The 15,497-nt window shown below is 55.4% G+C and overlaps 1 pseudogene across 1 annotated transcript; it reads left to right on the top strand.

Annotated features, from left to right (window-relative positions):
- The first annotated feature begins 263 nt into the window (after positions 1-263).
- LOC144932710 (neuronal pentraxin-2-like) lies at positions 264-14,623 on the top strand (annotated as a pseudogene). The gene is made up of 5 exons (XR_013636932.1): positions 264-1,559; positions 7,109-7,274; positions 9,705-9,973; positions 10,424-10,603; positions 14,303-14,623. The product of XR_013636932.1 is annotated as a neuronal pentraxin-2-like (transcript).
- The last annotated feature ends 874 nt before the right edge of the window (positions 14,624-15,497 follow it).

A 15,497-nucleotide genomic window follows, 5' to 3' on the forward strand; every position in this document is an offset into this window, starting at 1 on the left:
ACCGCCTGGAGCCACGCGCACCTCGACCAACGCGTACGCGCCCCGTTCATAGATTTCGACACACCTGTCACGTCACTCATTCTGTCTCCGCGACATATCACCGCAGCGCGCGTGTGTGTGTGCATCTCTATATCTCGCTCTGTACATCATCTCTCATATCTCCGCGCTATATTTATATTATCATCTTTGTATCGGCTGTCGAACTCACTCTCCTTTCCCTCGTCTCCTCTTTCACTTTGCGCTGCCCCCTTCCATCTCTCTGTCTCTCTCTCTCTCTATCTCCATCTTTCATAATTTCATCTATTTCCCGTCTCTATCTCATCCTATCGCATTTGATCCATATCCCATATACGCCGACCCGGCTCATCTCCCTGCGTTTCCCCTCGCCTCTACCCCCTTTTTGCCACTCAAATCTCCATCGCGTCTCATCCTCTAACCTTTTTTTTCCCATCTCCTATCTCATTCATCTCCCTCTATCTCCCTTCCTCGACCATCTCCCTCTGACTCAACAATATTCTATCGCCGTCACTACTAATATCTCTCTCCCTCTAATCCTCATCTGTGCTGTAATCTCTCACGCAGCCTCTCTCGTCTACTCTGCCCTCTACTCATCTCAATCCCTCCCCTATTCCAGTGTCCTCTCATCTCCATTTCTCTCCACAATCTCCCATCTCTCTCTCTCTCTCTACTTCAGTCTCCTCCGACTACCTCGGATCTGTCACCTCCACCTGCCCCTCCATTTCCCTGCAGCCCATCATCTCCTGTCTTCTCTTTCTCAACATCTCCTAACCTGCTCCTCATCCTCTCTGCTCCATCTCTCCATCTAAATCCATCACCTCACCCCCCCACCCCCACCTGCGTCACCCCCATGGGAGGTCATCCCCGTGTCCCGCGCATCGCGGGCCCCTCCCGGGTCCTGCTCTGCCTCGTCTCGCTTGGGGTCGTGGCGACCGTGGTACCGGGGGGGAAGCAGCCCAGCGGTGGCTTCCAAGGTCACGCCGAGGGCAGCTGACCCCGCACGCATCCATCCTCAACCTCAGCAGCAACCGCAGCGCTTCGTGTGCACCGCCATGCCCATGGAGATGGACAACATCCCTTGTGCTGCTCCAACATCCTGGATGGCCTCCAACATTGGTACCTCCTCCCCGCCATCATCGTCGTCGTCGTCGTCGTCGTCTTCGTCATTGTCGTCATCGTCGTCATCAGCCATCGGCTCGCATCTCCGCGAGATCGTGAGGCAGCACAAGGAGACCATCTCTCGCCAGCGGGAAGCCATCAAGGAGCTCACGACCAAGTTGAGTCGCTGCGAGTCCGGAGGCCACAGGGGATCGGCGGGACTGCGCAAGGGCCAGCCGCAGCAGCCGCAGCAGCAGCCGCAGCAGCAGCCGCAGCAGCAGGAGGAGGAGGCGACGGGGTTGGCGGGCAGCAGGCACGCGGAGCTCGAGGCAGCTGCGGGGATGAGGAATACCATGGGAGACCCTCCGCGAGATTCGACCGAGATGTTGGAAGAGCTGGGGAAGACCACACAGGCGCTCAAGGACAGGCTGGAGCACCTGGAGGTAGCTACCTCCCTCTGTGAGACTGCGCGTGTGTGTGAACCTAGTCCGCGGGGAGCGGCAGTGCAGCGGTTAGCGCGCGGCGCTGCGAACTCGGCGGACCGAGTTCGATTCCCGCTCACGGCCATCACCGGTCCCACCCATCGTGTGCAGTGCCGGTCCCACAGAGGTGCTACTCGCTAATAGCACTTGCCTCAACAGTCTGTTAAGGCTATTCGGGGGCTCTTTGCCTTTGAATCCAGTCCTGGGCCTCCCTTAGTTTGGCTCAGCCTTTAATGAGCACAGTACCTGGTGCGGTGTGTAAGCAACAGCATTAGATAAAGGCGGCCGGGCGTGGTGCTGGCCATCCACCCCCTCGTGTGTCGTGCCGGCCTTTGTAGGTGCGACTCGCCAACAGCACTTGCCCCAACAGTCTGTTTGGGGTATCTTTGTCTCTGTCTGTGGTCGCGGCTACCTACTTTCTACCTGCAGGTGTGGCAGGTAGCCACAGCTGTATACTGTACTGTATATATAGGACATCAATCTGGAGATTCGTGGAGGCTTACCTGGCGAAAGCAGTGTTCTAATCACTAAACTAAAAACGAAGCTACGTTTTATTTTACCAGGTAAGGCCCACTGAACTATGTAGTGTAGCTCTTTTTCAGAAGCGACCTGGCCACAAATGATAGCTCAACGAAGTGGCTTATCATCACCACGTGGACATTCAACGCAGCCAGGGCCCAGAGTTCAGATCCTTGCCGGATAAGCTCATCATCATCATCATCCTTCACAGGTCGCATAAATAGAATACCACTTGGTGGGAATTCAACGGACAAGTGGCCATCATCATCATCATATGGATACACTGGGGGGGGGGGGGCGTCATGAGCGTGTGGAATTTCCACCGCTGGCTCAATGTCTATATGAGCAACCGTCCCGATGCAAATTTGAGCACAGAGAGAGAAAGAGAGAGTTCGACTTTCTGGGCTGTTCCCCACTGATTAACGTATTGGCGGCACACCGTAGGTACACGTGGTTTAAGTAAAACAAAAACTTTTTGTCGCAATAATTTTGTTTAATTTCCCGCGATTTGCAACCCCGGTCAGAAAACCTTGCGGGGTGCTGGTGGTGCTTCAAAATCGGTTCTCGCGATGTCGAAGCAGTCGAAGGACGCAATGCCAGTTGCATATTTCGCTTTTAGAACCGTTTTACGAGGACCGGCGTGTCATGCTGCACCGGTGTATCGCCGGCAACACGTCCGCTGCCTCCACAGTGCGGGAGTACAGCAGCAGCAGCAGAAGCAGCAGCAGCAGAAGCAGCAGCAGCAGCAGCAGCCGCGTTCATTGCTGAAGTTCAGCGCTGGACAGCTCCGGCTACAATGAGGCCCCAGTGCAGTGTACGCGTTGCAGTCGGCACGCGTTGGCTTTGCTCTTTTTTTTTTACGATCAGTGGAAACAAGAAGATGCTCGGTGTAGTCGGCACTTTGCTTCGTTCATCATTTCGTAAAAAAAAATGTTTTTTAAGTAAAACTTTGCTTTATGTAAACCCCCACCTCTCGCTCACTCTCTCGCTCACTCTCTTGGTCACTCTCTCGCTCACTCTCTTTTTTTTTACGATCAGTGGAAACAAGAAGATGCTCGGTGTAGTCGGCACTTTGCTTCGTTCATCATTTCGTAAAAAAATGTTTTTTAAGTAAAACTTTGCTTTATGTAAACCCCCACCTCTCGCTCACTCTCTCGCTCACTCTCTTGGTCACTCTCTCGCTCACTCTCCTTTTTTTTACGATCAGTGGAAACAAGAAGATGCTCGGTGTATTCGGCACTTTGCTTCGTTCATCATTTCGTAATTTTTTTTTTACTTAGCTTTATGTAAAACCCCCACCTCTCACTCACTCTCTCGCTCACTCTCTCGCTCACTCTCTCACTCACTTACTCGCTCACTCTCTCGCTCACTCACTCTCTCACTCTCTCACTCACTCACTCGCTCACTCTCTCGCTCACTCTCTCGCTCGCTCACTCTCTCGCTCGCTCACTCACTCACTCGCTCACTCTCTCGCTCACTCGCTCACTCTCTCGCTCACTCTCTCGCTCACTCTCTCGCTCGCTCACTCTCTCACTCTCTCACTCACTCACTCGCTCACTCTCTCGCTCACTCTCTCGCTCGCTCACTCTCTCGCTCGCTCACTCACTCACTCGCTCACTCTCTCGCTCACTCGCTCACTCTCTCGCTCACTCTCTCGGTTACTCACTCGCTCACTCTCTCGGTCACTCTCTCGCTCACTCTCTCGCTCACTCTCTCACTCACTTACTCGCTCACTCTCTCGCTCACTCACTCTCTCACTCTCTCACTCACTCACTCGCTCACTCTCTCGCTCACTCTCTCGCTCGCTCACTCTCTCGCTCGCTCACTCACTCACTCGCTCACTCTCTCGCTCACTCGCTCACTCTCTCGCTCACTCTCTCGCTCACTCTCTCGCTCGCTCACTCTCTCACTCTCTCACTCACTCACTCGCTCACTCTCTCGCTCACTCTCTCGCTCGCTCACTCTCTCGCTCGCTCACTCACTCACTCGCTCACTCTCTCGGTTACTCACTCGCTCACTCTCTCGGTCACTCTCTCGCTCACTCTCTCGCTCACTCTCTCGCTCGCTCACTCTCTCGCTCACTCGCTCACTCTCTCGCTCACTCTCTCGCTCACTCTCTCGCTCGCTCACTCTCTCACTCTCTCACTCACTCACTCGCTCACTCTCTCGCTCACTCTCTCGCTCGCTCACTCTCTCGCTCGCTCACTCACTCACTCGCTCACTCTCTCGGTTACTCACTCGCTCACTCTCTCGGTCACTCTCTCGCTCACTCTCTCGCTCACTCTCTCGCTCGCTCACTCTCTCGCTCGCTCACTCACTCACTCGCTCACTCTCTCGCTCACTCGCTCACTCTCTCACTCACTTACTCGCTCACTCTCTCGCTCGCTCACTCTCTCGCTCGCTCACTCACTCACTCGCTCACTCTCTCGCTCACTCTCTCACTCTCTCACTCACTCACTCGCTCACTCTCTCGCTCACTCTCTCGCTCGCTCACTCTCTCGCTCGCTCACTCACTCACTCGCTCACTCTCTCGCTCACTCGCTCACTCTCTCGCTCACTCTCTCGGTTACTCACTCGCTCACTCTCTCGCTCACTCTCTCGCTCACTCTCTCGCTCACTCACTCACTCGCTCACTCTCTCGCTCACTCGCTCACTCTCTCGCTCACTCTCTCGGTTACTCACTCGCTCACTCTCTCGCTCACTCTCTCGCTCACTCTCTCGCTCACTCTCTCGCTCGCTCACTCTCTCGCTCGCTCACTCACTCACTCGCTCACTCTCTCGCTCACTCGCTCACTCTCTCGCTCACTCTCTCGGTTACTCACTCGCTCACTCTCTCGCTCACTCTCTCGCTCACTCTCTCGCTCACTCTCTCGGTTACTCACTCGCTCACTCTCTCGCTCACTCTCTCGCTCTCTCTCGTTCTGCACGCAGCCCTTCTCGCAGTCCCACGGTCACGGTAGAGCGGTGGGTTCTCAAACCTGGGGGTGCACGCAGCCGCTGGGAGTGCGAGATGCCCTTTCTGGGGGGGGCGGAGGGGCGTGAGATATGGCCAGATGTTGTTGTGAGAAGGTAAATAATCAAAACACAAATTAAGCACGAGGCACGAACGTACAACGTACTTTCTTTCATCAAACCCGACGTGTGTTTATTAGCATTGTACGTCTAACATTATACGATTTAGCACCAAAGGGGTGCAAGGCTACAGTAAAGGCGAAGAACCGCTGCGTAAGAGGAAGTGGTTGATCACTCGCTAAATCTCTGTGTTTATATAGCCAGCGATTCAGTTCTCGTGGGATGTGTAATGATTTACCGGGACTCTAGAACCTCCTCCAAACGCAGCCCCGCACATCTTCTCCCCGGGGAAGTATTTTCCTGAGCTCAGCCCCGGGCAGTTCCGTCTGCAGTGAACCCCTGCGAGGCCACTTCCGTAGCCTCGTGTGCTTGCTCATCTTGACTTCACATTGTGTTCACATTGCCCCTCACTCTCTCTCTCTCTGCCCCCTCCTGTTTCTCTCTGCCCTCCACCTTCCCCTGGTACTCTCTATCACCTCCCCCCCCTTCCTCTCTGCCCCCTCCCCCTCCGACCCGTTCCTCTCTACCCCCCCTCCTCTCTGCCCCCCCTTCCTCTCTGCCCCCTCCCCCTCCGAACCGTTCCTCTCTACCCCCATTCCCCTACCCTGCACCCCACCCCCCCCGTTCCTCTCTACCCCCATTCCCCTACCCTGCACCCCACCCCCCCCGTTCCTCTCTACCCCCATTCCCCTACCCTGCACCCCACCCCCCCCGTTCCTCTCTACCCCCATTCCCCTACCCTGCACCCCACCCCCCCGTTCCTCTCTGCCCCCATTCCCCTACCCTGCACCCCACCCCCCCCGTTCCTCTCTGCCCCCCATTCCCCTACCCTGCACCCCACCCCCCCCGTTCCTCTCTACCCCCATTCCCCTACCCTGCACCCCACCCCCCCCGTTCCTCTCTACCTCCATTCCCCTACCCTGCACCCCACCCCCCCCCGTTCCTCTCTGCCCCCATTCCCCTACCCTGCACCCCACCCCCCCCGTTCCTCTCTACCCCCATTCCCCTACCCTGCACCCCACCCCCCCCCGTTCCTCTCTACCCCCATTCCCCTACCCTGCACCCCACCCCCCCCCGTTCCTCTCTACCCTCATTCCCCTACCCTGCACCCCACCCCCCCCGTTCCTCTCTACCCCCATTCCCCTACCCTGCACCCCACCCCCCCCGTTCCTCTCTACCTCCATTCCCCTACCCTGCACCCCACCCCCCCCCCGTTCCTCTCTGCCCCCATTCCCCTACCCTGCACCCCACCCCCCCCCGTTCCTCTCTACCCCCATTCCCCTACCCTGCACCCCACCCCCCCCCCGTTCCTCTCTACCCCCATTCCCCTACCCTGCACCCCACCCCCCCCGTTCCTCTCTACCCTCATTCCCCTACCCTGCACCCCACCCCCCCCGTTCCTCTCTACCCCCATTCCCCTACCCTGCACCCCACCCCCCCCGTTCCTCTCTACCCCCATTCCCCTACCCTGCACCCCACCCCCCCCGTTCCTCTCTACCCCCATTCCCCTACCCTGCACCCCACCCCCCCCCGTTCATCTCTACCCCCATTCCCCTACCCTGCACCCCACCCCCCCCGTTCCTCTCTACCCCCATTCCCCTACCCTGCACCCCACCCCCCCCCGTTCCTCTCTGCCCCCATTCCCCTACCCTACACCCCACCCCCCCCGTTCCTCTCTACCCCCATTCCCCTACCCTACACCCCACCCCCCCCGTTCCTCTCTGCCCCCATTCCCCTACCCTACACCCCACCCCCCCCGTTCCTCTCTACCCCCATTCCCCTACCCTGCACCCCACCCCCCCCGTTCCTCTCTGCCCCCATTCCCCTACCCTGCACCCCACCCCCCCCGTTCCTCTCTGCCCCCATTCCCCTACCCTGCACCCCACCCCCCCCGTTCCTCTCTGCCCCCCCCCCCCCAGACGCACGCGGCGCCGGGCCGCACCGATTGGGCGACGGCCGCGCGCGACGCCGTGCGCGAGCTGCTGGAGTCGCGCGCGCTCGAGCTCACGGGGAACCGCACTGCGCATGCGCGGATCGACAAAGCCCTCGGGGAGCTGAGACACCGGATTGCAGGCATCGAGAAGGGTGGGGGAGGGGCCGCGGGGGAGGGGTGGGGGGGAGGGGCCGCGGGGGAGGGGTGGGGGGAGGGGTGGGGGGGGCAATGAGAAGGGGGTAGAGGGGTAGGGGGAGGGGATGGAGGGAGGCGTGGATTGATGGGTGAGTGGAGGGGGGCTGCGTGAGTGGAGGGGGGCAGGTGACGGGGGAAGGAGCCATCCATTGAGTCCGGGGGAGGGGGGGGTGAGGCCTTGATAATAATTTGTCTCCATTGGCCTTTAAATGAGTTAGACAGTCCGGCGGTGGACTATCTGTTTGCTTAAACACGTTAATATGATTAATCCTTGATCGTTTTCTGCGTGGATTAAATATCGGCCGTTCTATAGGATTCAGGGGGAGGGGGGTGTAAAGAGTCCGCGTGCGGTCAGGGAGGGGAGGGGGGGTCAAGTTTTGACAGATGTTTTGCGCACCTACCAGAGGTGGGACAAAGTCATTGTTATGCAAGTCCAAGTCGAGTCGCAAGTCATCAAATTCATGACTCGAGTCTGACTCGAGTCCAAGTCACATGACTCGAGTCCACACCTCTGGCACCTACTAAATGGATGGAAGGGAGGAGGGGTGGAGGGGGGGGTTCTGGGTGGAGGGGGGCGGGAAGTGTGAATGGGGGGGGGGGGTGAAGGGGGCAGGAATAGAGTGGGGGGAGAGGAGTAGGAGGGATGTGCGTAACGAGGGGGGGGGGGGGTATGGTTAGGTGGTGGAGATGGGGTTGAGGGGTGAGTAGAGAGGGAGAGGAGGAGGGAGGAGGGGAGGGGCTCATTGAAGAGCGAACATCGCAGACGGGTGATCGGAGAGATGAGAGATGGAACGGAGCGAGCGAGGGATCGAGCAAGCGAATCACGCCGTCAGTGCGGAGTGAACGTCGTCACCTCATTCTAGATTTGAAGCTTTCGTGACTGCAAGGATTCATACTCTTAGTTCTTTCGGTAAAAGTCACGTAGGTAAAAAATGAAATAAAAATTATTAAAAAATGAAACAATAAAAAATCACGACGTTTCGGAGTCAACTCAGCCTGCACGCCCTCCATCCGGGTTCGCAGCAGGAGCTCTCCGCTCTTTCTCGTGCTGCAGTTGTGCAACGGCGCGCCACGAGTTTCTAGCGCGTGTTACTCCCGCCATCTCGTGGTGGCAGGGGCTGCTGGGAATACAACGGTGGCTATGAGATGTTAACTACGTCGCCTGGTCTGCAGGAGGCAGTGGGTTCAATCCCGACCCTGACGATGCCTGCTGTATATTTTGAGTGTGCGTGTCTGTCTCTCTCTCTCCTCGTGGCTATGAGATGTTAACTACCTCGCCGGGTCTACAGGAGGCAGTGGGTTCAATCCCGACCCTGACGATGCCTGCTGTATATTTTGAGTGTGCGTGTCTGTCTCTCTCTCTCCTCGTGGCTATGAGATGTTAACTACCTCGCCCGGTCTGCAGGAGGCCGTGGGTTCAATCCCGACCCTGACGCCTGCTCCATATTTGCAACGTGCATATTCTCTCCCCCGCGGTCGCGGTGGATTTTTCTCAACATTTAGAATCACACGTTTAGAGTACTGTATTTGCTATGAATGTCCACGTGATGGTAAGCCAACTTCGTTGAGCTATCACTCGTGATCACCAGGTCGCTTCTGAAAAAAGAGCTGTATATCTCAGTGGGCCTTACCTGGTAAAACATTTAAAAATAATAATACAAATAACCTCTGACCCTGCCCCATTGACCCTGACGCGGTGATTCTATCTACCCCAGTGAACCCGACCGACCCAGTCAACACTGAACGCTTTGGGAGAACGTTGTGATAGCAACGTTGGCCTGCAGCCGCTTGCCAATGTTGATCCGCGACATTGCGTGTTTACTTCGGCAGCGACCGTGCCCACAGTTAACCCCACCCAGTGACCCTGACCACGACCCCCATAAAGATAAAGACCCCCCCACCCCGAGTAGCCTTTACAGACTGTTGGGGCAAGTGCTGTCAGCGAGCACCTGTGAAGGCCGGCACGGCACACGAGGGGCTGGGTGGCCACCATCACGCCCGGCCGGCCTTTGACTCCCGAGCGGCGATGTTTAACACGCCGCGCCAGGTACTCATTTGATTCTGAGTCGACCTAGAGGAGGCCCAGACAAATCGTCACTTGCTGCTGGTGGCCGTGAGCGGGGAATCCAACTCGGGCCGCCGGGTTCATGTCGCAGCGCGCTGACCGCTACCACCACCACCACCACCAGAGCCGGCCCAGCCACTAAGCGACCCTTGCAATTGCAAAGGGCCCCGTGGCCAGCAGAGGGCCCCCCTAGAGTCACTGCTAGCTAGTGGGTGAAAAAAATCATACATCAAAGGGGCCTCCAACCAAATTTTGCTTAGGGCCCCCAAAGGTCTAGGGCCGGTTCTGACCACCACCACCGCTCCCAAACCCCGCCGTGCAGGTGTCGACGTTGACGCGGCTGCACCGCCGCCGCCGCCGCCACCGCCGGATGCCTTCAAGGTGTCGTTCCCGCTGCGCACGGACTACATGGTGGCTCGAGCCGCCGCCTCGCTGCCCGAGATGCACGCGTTCAGCGCCAGCCTCTGGCTGCGCTCCTCGGCGTCGGGCGGCGTGGGCACGCCGCTCTCGTACGCCGTGCCGCGCCAGTCCAACGAGATCGTGCTCATGGAGTGGGGCCACAACCCCGTGGAGCTGCTCGTCAACGACAAGGTGACAGAGAGAGAGAGAGAGCGGCGCGCGGTGGCTGGGATGGTTACGCGTGTTGAACGTCTTTCGCCACCCGTACGTGGCCAACCGCGCGCATCGGAGGTGCGGGGGGGGGGCAATTAAAACTAACCCATGAAAAGCTGCTGCAAAGGAATGAGTTTTCAGTCGAGGTGGCCGGAATTCTGGGGGTGGTTGGACGGAACGGCCGACAAAGGACGCAAAATAAAGACCCCCCCCCCAGCCCCCGTGTAGCCTTTAAAGTATTTCGGGGCAAGTGATGTGAGTGAGTAGCATTTATGAAGACCATGTCACCTGTGCTGATCCGTGTTTACCTGTGCTCCCATCCACCCCACCCCGCCCCACCCCCTGCCCCTCCCCCTGTATATGGTCACCAACGTAACCTCTGCCCCCCCCTTCGTCCCTCGCCCCCCCCACCCCCCCCCCCAACAAAAGATGGCTCAGCTACCGCTGTCGCTGAACGACGGCCGGTGGCACCATGTGGTGGTGACCTGGACGTCGCGGGACGGGGTGTGGGAGGCCTTCCAGGACGGCGCCCTGCGTGGCACGGGCGACGCCCTCGCGCCCTGGCACCCCATCACGCCCGGCGGGGTGCTCGTGCTGGGACAGGAGCAGGTCAGGGGGGGGGGGGTCACCGGGTCACCGGGTCACTGGGTCAACGTCATCATGGCTCCCTGCGTGGCACGGGCGACGCCCTCGCGCCGTGGCACCCCATCACGCCCGGCGGGGTGCTCGTGCTGGGACAGGAGCAGGTCAGGGGGGGGTCACCGGGTCACTGGGTCACCGGGTCACCAGGTCACCAGGTCACCAAGTCACCAGGTCACCGGGTCACCAGGTTACCGGGTCACCAGGTTACCGGGTCACCGGGTCACCAGGTCAACGTCATCACGGTCATCGTTTTGTCTCCTTCGTCTCGTATTGCATTCGAAAGGAAGCCGGCAGGGCCAGTGCCGGATTAAGCTAGTGCGTGGCCTGTCGCATATGTTATGAAGGGGCCTTAAATAAATAAATATATACGTAAATATGAAAACGCACATTTTTTTTATTTGCATTGTGAAGTAATTGTATGTTTTCATTTGCTATGAAGCCAGATAATACGACAAATCGCTAACCTTAAACACCCAGTCGTTCGTAAAAGTTGAAGGCGGTATAGTACTATGGTAATAGAGCAAGTGCAGAATCACTGAACCGGAATTGATAGTTTGAAAGCATTTAGCGCGGGGCCCTTGAAAGTGCGGAGCCCGTAGCTACTACATATGTCGCTACTTTTGCTACTAGGATAATCCGGCTACTGGGTAGGGTATTACAGCTGGCTGTGTCTGCGTGTGTCGAGTCGGGTGTCATCCATCCGGTGGTAGCCACGAGTTGCTTGGGGCCCCACGTGAAGGGCCGCACTGAAGGCCACCGAGGGGCCGTCAGTGGCACGCGGGTCTTGCAATGAAGAACACTGTGCTAGAGTATTTATAGTATGCGAACAGACGCACACACAGAACAACTCGTTTATCGTGGCGCCGGATGTAGTCAGTATGGTCCTGTGTCAGGACAAGGCGAGGTGGCTCATCAGTAGAGCTAGCGGCTGGCGATCGGGAGGTTGACAGTTAGACTGAGCTCATCACCCCTCCAGGGTCGATAAAATAATTTACAGGCGTCCCTTAATTTACGATCGTTCGGGGTGACGAAATGTTGCGTTAACGCAATTTGACAAATTTCGGACGCTTTTCCATTAACGGAATCGAATTTCCGCGCGAGAGCGAAATTTCACTCTGCCCACGCGCTACACCGCAGGGCTCGGCAATCAAAGTAACAAGGAGCGCCTTTGCTTTTTCCGAATTTGGTAATGAACGCAATATTCCAAGAGCCGCAATGCCGCGTGGTGAATGCGAGACGGTGGGTCCTTGATAAATGACGTCACGAAGCGGTTCCTTAAAGAGCCGCATGCAGCTTCGGAGCTGCAGGTTGCTCATTCTTGCACATGGTAAACTGGACTCCCATGGTGAATTGGACTTCCGTGGTGAACTGGGCTTCCATGGTGAATTGGACTTCCATGGTAAACTGGGCTTCCGTGGTAAACTGGACTCCCATAGTGGACTGGGCTTCCGTGGTAAACTGGGCTTCCATGGTGAACTGGACTTCCGTGGTAAACTGGACTCCCATAGTGGACTGGGCTTCCGTGGTAAACTGGGCTTCCATGGTGAACTGGGCTTCCGTGGTAAACTGGACTCCCATAGTGGACTGGGCTTCCGTGGTAAACTGGGCTTCCATGGTGAACTGGACTTCCGTGGTAAACTGGACTCCCATAGTGGACTGGGCTTCCGTGGTAAACTGGACTCCCATGGTAAACTGGGCTTCCGTGGTAAACTGGATTCCCATGGCGAACTGGAAAAAGATTCATGCTCTTTATTCATATTGTACAGTGAACAATTATATAGGTGTGCATTTTTAGGATATTAGTACTGTAGAGTTGCCATTACTGTCCAAAACATACCACTCATTTTCATTATTAAATTAATGGAAAAATCCGTTCCTATGTACGACATTTCGTTTAACGCGTTTTTTTTAAAGAACGCATCCATTTCGTAAATCGAGGCATTCCAGTACCACTCTGTGTGGAAGTCCGACAACTCCGTTTACCATATGGATAGACTCACTTCCCCTGTCATAGGAACGAGGAATCTCGACCCACTGGCTCTACAAACAGGCTTATGCACTCTTCCAACTCCGTACACGGTTTGGAGGGAGATGGGGGAAAAATACGAGTTTTTAACTTCCTCTTCAACTGCCATTGATTTTCCGAGCGAATGAGATGATCAAGGAACAGGGCGGGGGGGGGGTTAAGGGTCACGGGTTCAGGGCCAAGGTTCAGGTTGGGGTTGGTAGTCGGTGGAGAGTGGGAACGACGGTGGAATCAGCAATGAGGCGAGGACCTTTGAGTTGCTATCCTCTCAGCGGCCGGAACTCTCTTTCAAGTCACATCAAGAATGCAGCTGACGTAATATAACATTTTAAATCGAATAAGATTTTTTTTTTTTACCGGGATTGATTGGGCAATGTGCTTTGAGTGTGTTTTTGCTCCGACTGTAAAACACCCCCGAGATGTGTGTTCTGCATGGATAAAATATAATTGCTTTGTATTCATATCTGTTCAGCTTCAGTTTTCAGTTTCATTTATTAGGTGTAGCCCTGTGAGCCATTCGGCTCTTGAATCGGGTGCAACCGCAACAAACAAAAACATGAACAAGAAACATCTTGAAGTGACTAAGCGCAAACAGAAAAATCCAGGAAAAAAACAGCAAAGGTTACCAGAAAAAGCACCGTATATCAATGCTGTGTTCAAAAATCCCAGTGGGATGCAAGTCAAACAATAACAACCATTAGACAATTTAGATTAAAGTTAACAGTATAACTCTGTACTACAACAAACAAATATGGCTAAACCAAAACGTTTTCGAAATCACCAAAATAAAGCTATTAAAACAATGTAACAGTGATCATAGGAACTGTGATTTAAAATTTACAATAAACGAAATACATAACATGAACTACCAAACTTTGCAGCCATCGCTGGCAGCATGAGTCACTCCACAACAGCAGGAGTATCAGTAGGAGTATCAACATTTTTCAACGCACCTTTAAGATCGGCACACTATAATCAAACCACAAGATCATACTTTGCAGCGGTCAACCGGAGCTTGTGTGGCATGTACATATCTCACTGACAGGAGGTCACTGGGCGGCCCCAGGTGTTTTGGGTTGACTGGCCGAGATGACTGGCAGATGAACCAACTTTGCTCCCCACTATGCCAACTGTCTGCGTTTTAGCCGCCCGGCGCTCCGCTCGTTGTTGTGAGCGTCGCTCCTCCGCCCCCCGTTGTTGCTGGAGGGCGACTGCCTCCAACTGCCCAGCAGCAGCAGCGTCCTTCACAAACCCTGCCACACGCACGCACACACGCTCACGGTCCACACGACTGGACATCTGTGAAAAAGAGCTTCGTAGCTCATCGGATTTCTCCAGGATAAACATTCTGATTCTGAAAATAAAAATAATAAAATAATTCTCACGACGTTTCGGCCACAACGCAAGCAGGTCTGTTGGAAAGACAGCGACAGACTTGTTTCTTCACCTGAGGACGGCTGCTTGCGTTGTGGCAGAAACGTCGTGATAATTATTTTATTATGTTTAATTTGTATTATTTTATTATTTCCCTTCTACGTGACTTTACCGAAAGAACCAAGAAGATGAATCCCTGCAGTCACGAAAGCTTTAAATCGAAATTCTGATTCTGTTTCCTTACCCCCCCCCCGCATCCGCCACAGGACAAGATTGGCGGTCGTTTCGACGCGATGCAGGCCTTCGTCGGCGAGCTGGCCGACCTACAGATGTGGAACCGCGTCCTCTCGGCCTCCGAGGTGGCCTCCCTGGCCGGCTGCTCCAGCGACCTGCGCGGCAACGTCCTGGCCTGGAGCCACGAGTCCATCGACGTCCAGGGCGGCGCCACAAAGTGGCCGCTCGAGACGTGTGGCGAGAGGATCAACTCGTGATGGCGGTGGCCCGTCGTCGAGATCGTCGTCATCGTCGTCGCCATCAACGTCGTCGTCATCAACGTCGTCGAGATGGTCATCATCATCATCGTCGTCGAGATGGTCGTCGTCATCGTCGTTGTCGAGATGGTCGTCATCATCATCATCGTCGAGATGGTCGTCATCATCATGATCGTCGTCGTCATCACCATCATCGAGATGGTCGTCATCATCATCGTCGAGATGGTCATCATCATCATCGTCGAGATGGTCGTCATCATCATGATCGTCGTCGTCATCACCATCATCGAGATGGTCGTCATCATCATCATCGTCGAGATGGTCATCATCATCATCGTCGAGATGGTCGTCATCATTGTCGTCGTCGAGATCGTCGTCATCATCGTCGAGATTGTCGTGGTCGTCGTCGTCATCATCATCATCATTGTCGTCGCGGTCATGGACAGTGTCATTATTGTCGTGGGAATCCTCAAGGTCACCATCATCGCCGTCATTGGCTGTTTTATTAACAGATGTTTATCTGTTACACGTACGGAGATAAGTTTCGAATGTAATTCATCTCGCATTGATTTTTGCTGCCACTCGAATCGACTAAACACGCCCCAGCCACGTGTACTTTGTAACCATGGATACTCCACGCACTGCCAATCAATGCCCCTGTGCGTGTACATTTAATGAAAGCCGGCCTCTGTACGAAGCAACAAACTCGTAACCTCAATCGAATTCGCAAATTTCCCCCCATATTTCATTGTAAACGTAGCCAGTTAATCCTTAACAAGGTCATCATCTTCATCATCGTCGCGGTCTCTCAACCACCGCCATCATCATCATGAACGTAAGCATGTCTTGCCGAGGTCAAGTCGAGGATGCACCTAAACTTTCTTAAATTAAATTGTGGCACGACGGGGATTGTGTTGTTGGGCTCTCCGCGTTGTGAAGTATTGAGTAGCCCACGTATGTAATATGATCA

The sequence above is a fragment of the Lampetra fluviatilis genome, chromosome 5 (genome assembly GCF_964198595.1).
Source record: "Lampetra fluviatilis chromosome 5, kcLamFluv1.1, whole genome shotgun sequence".
In the NCBI taxonomy this organism is placed as follows: Eukaryota; Metazoa; Chordata; class Hyperoartia; order Petromyzontiformes; family Petromyzontidae; genus Lampetra; species Lampetra fluviatilis.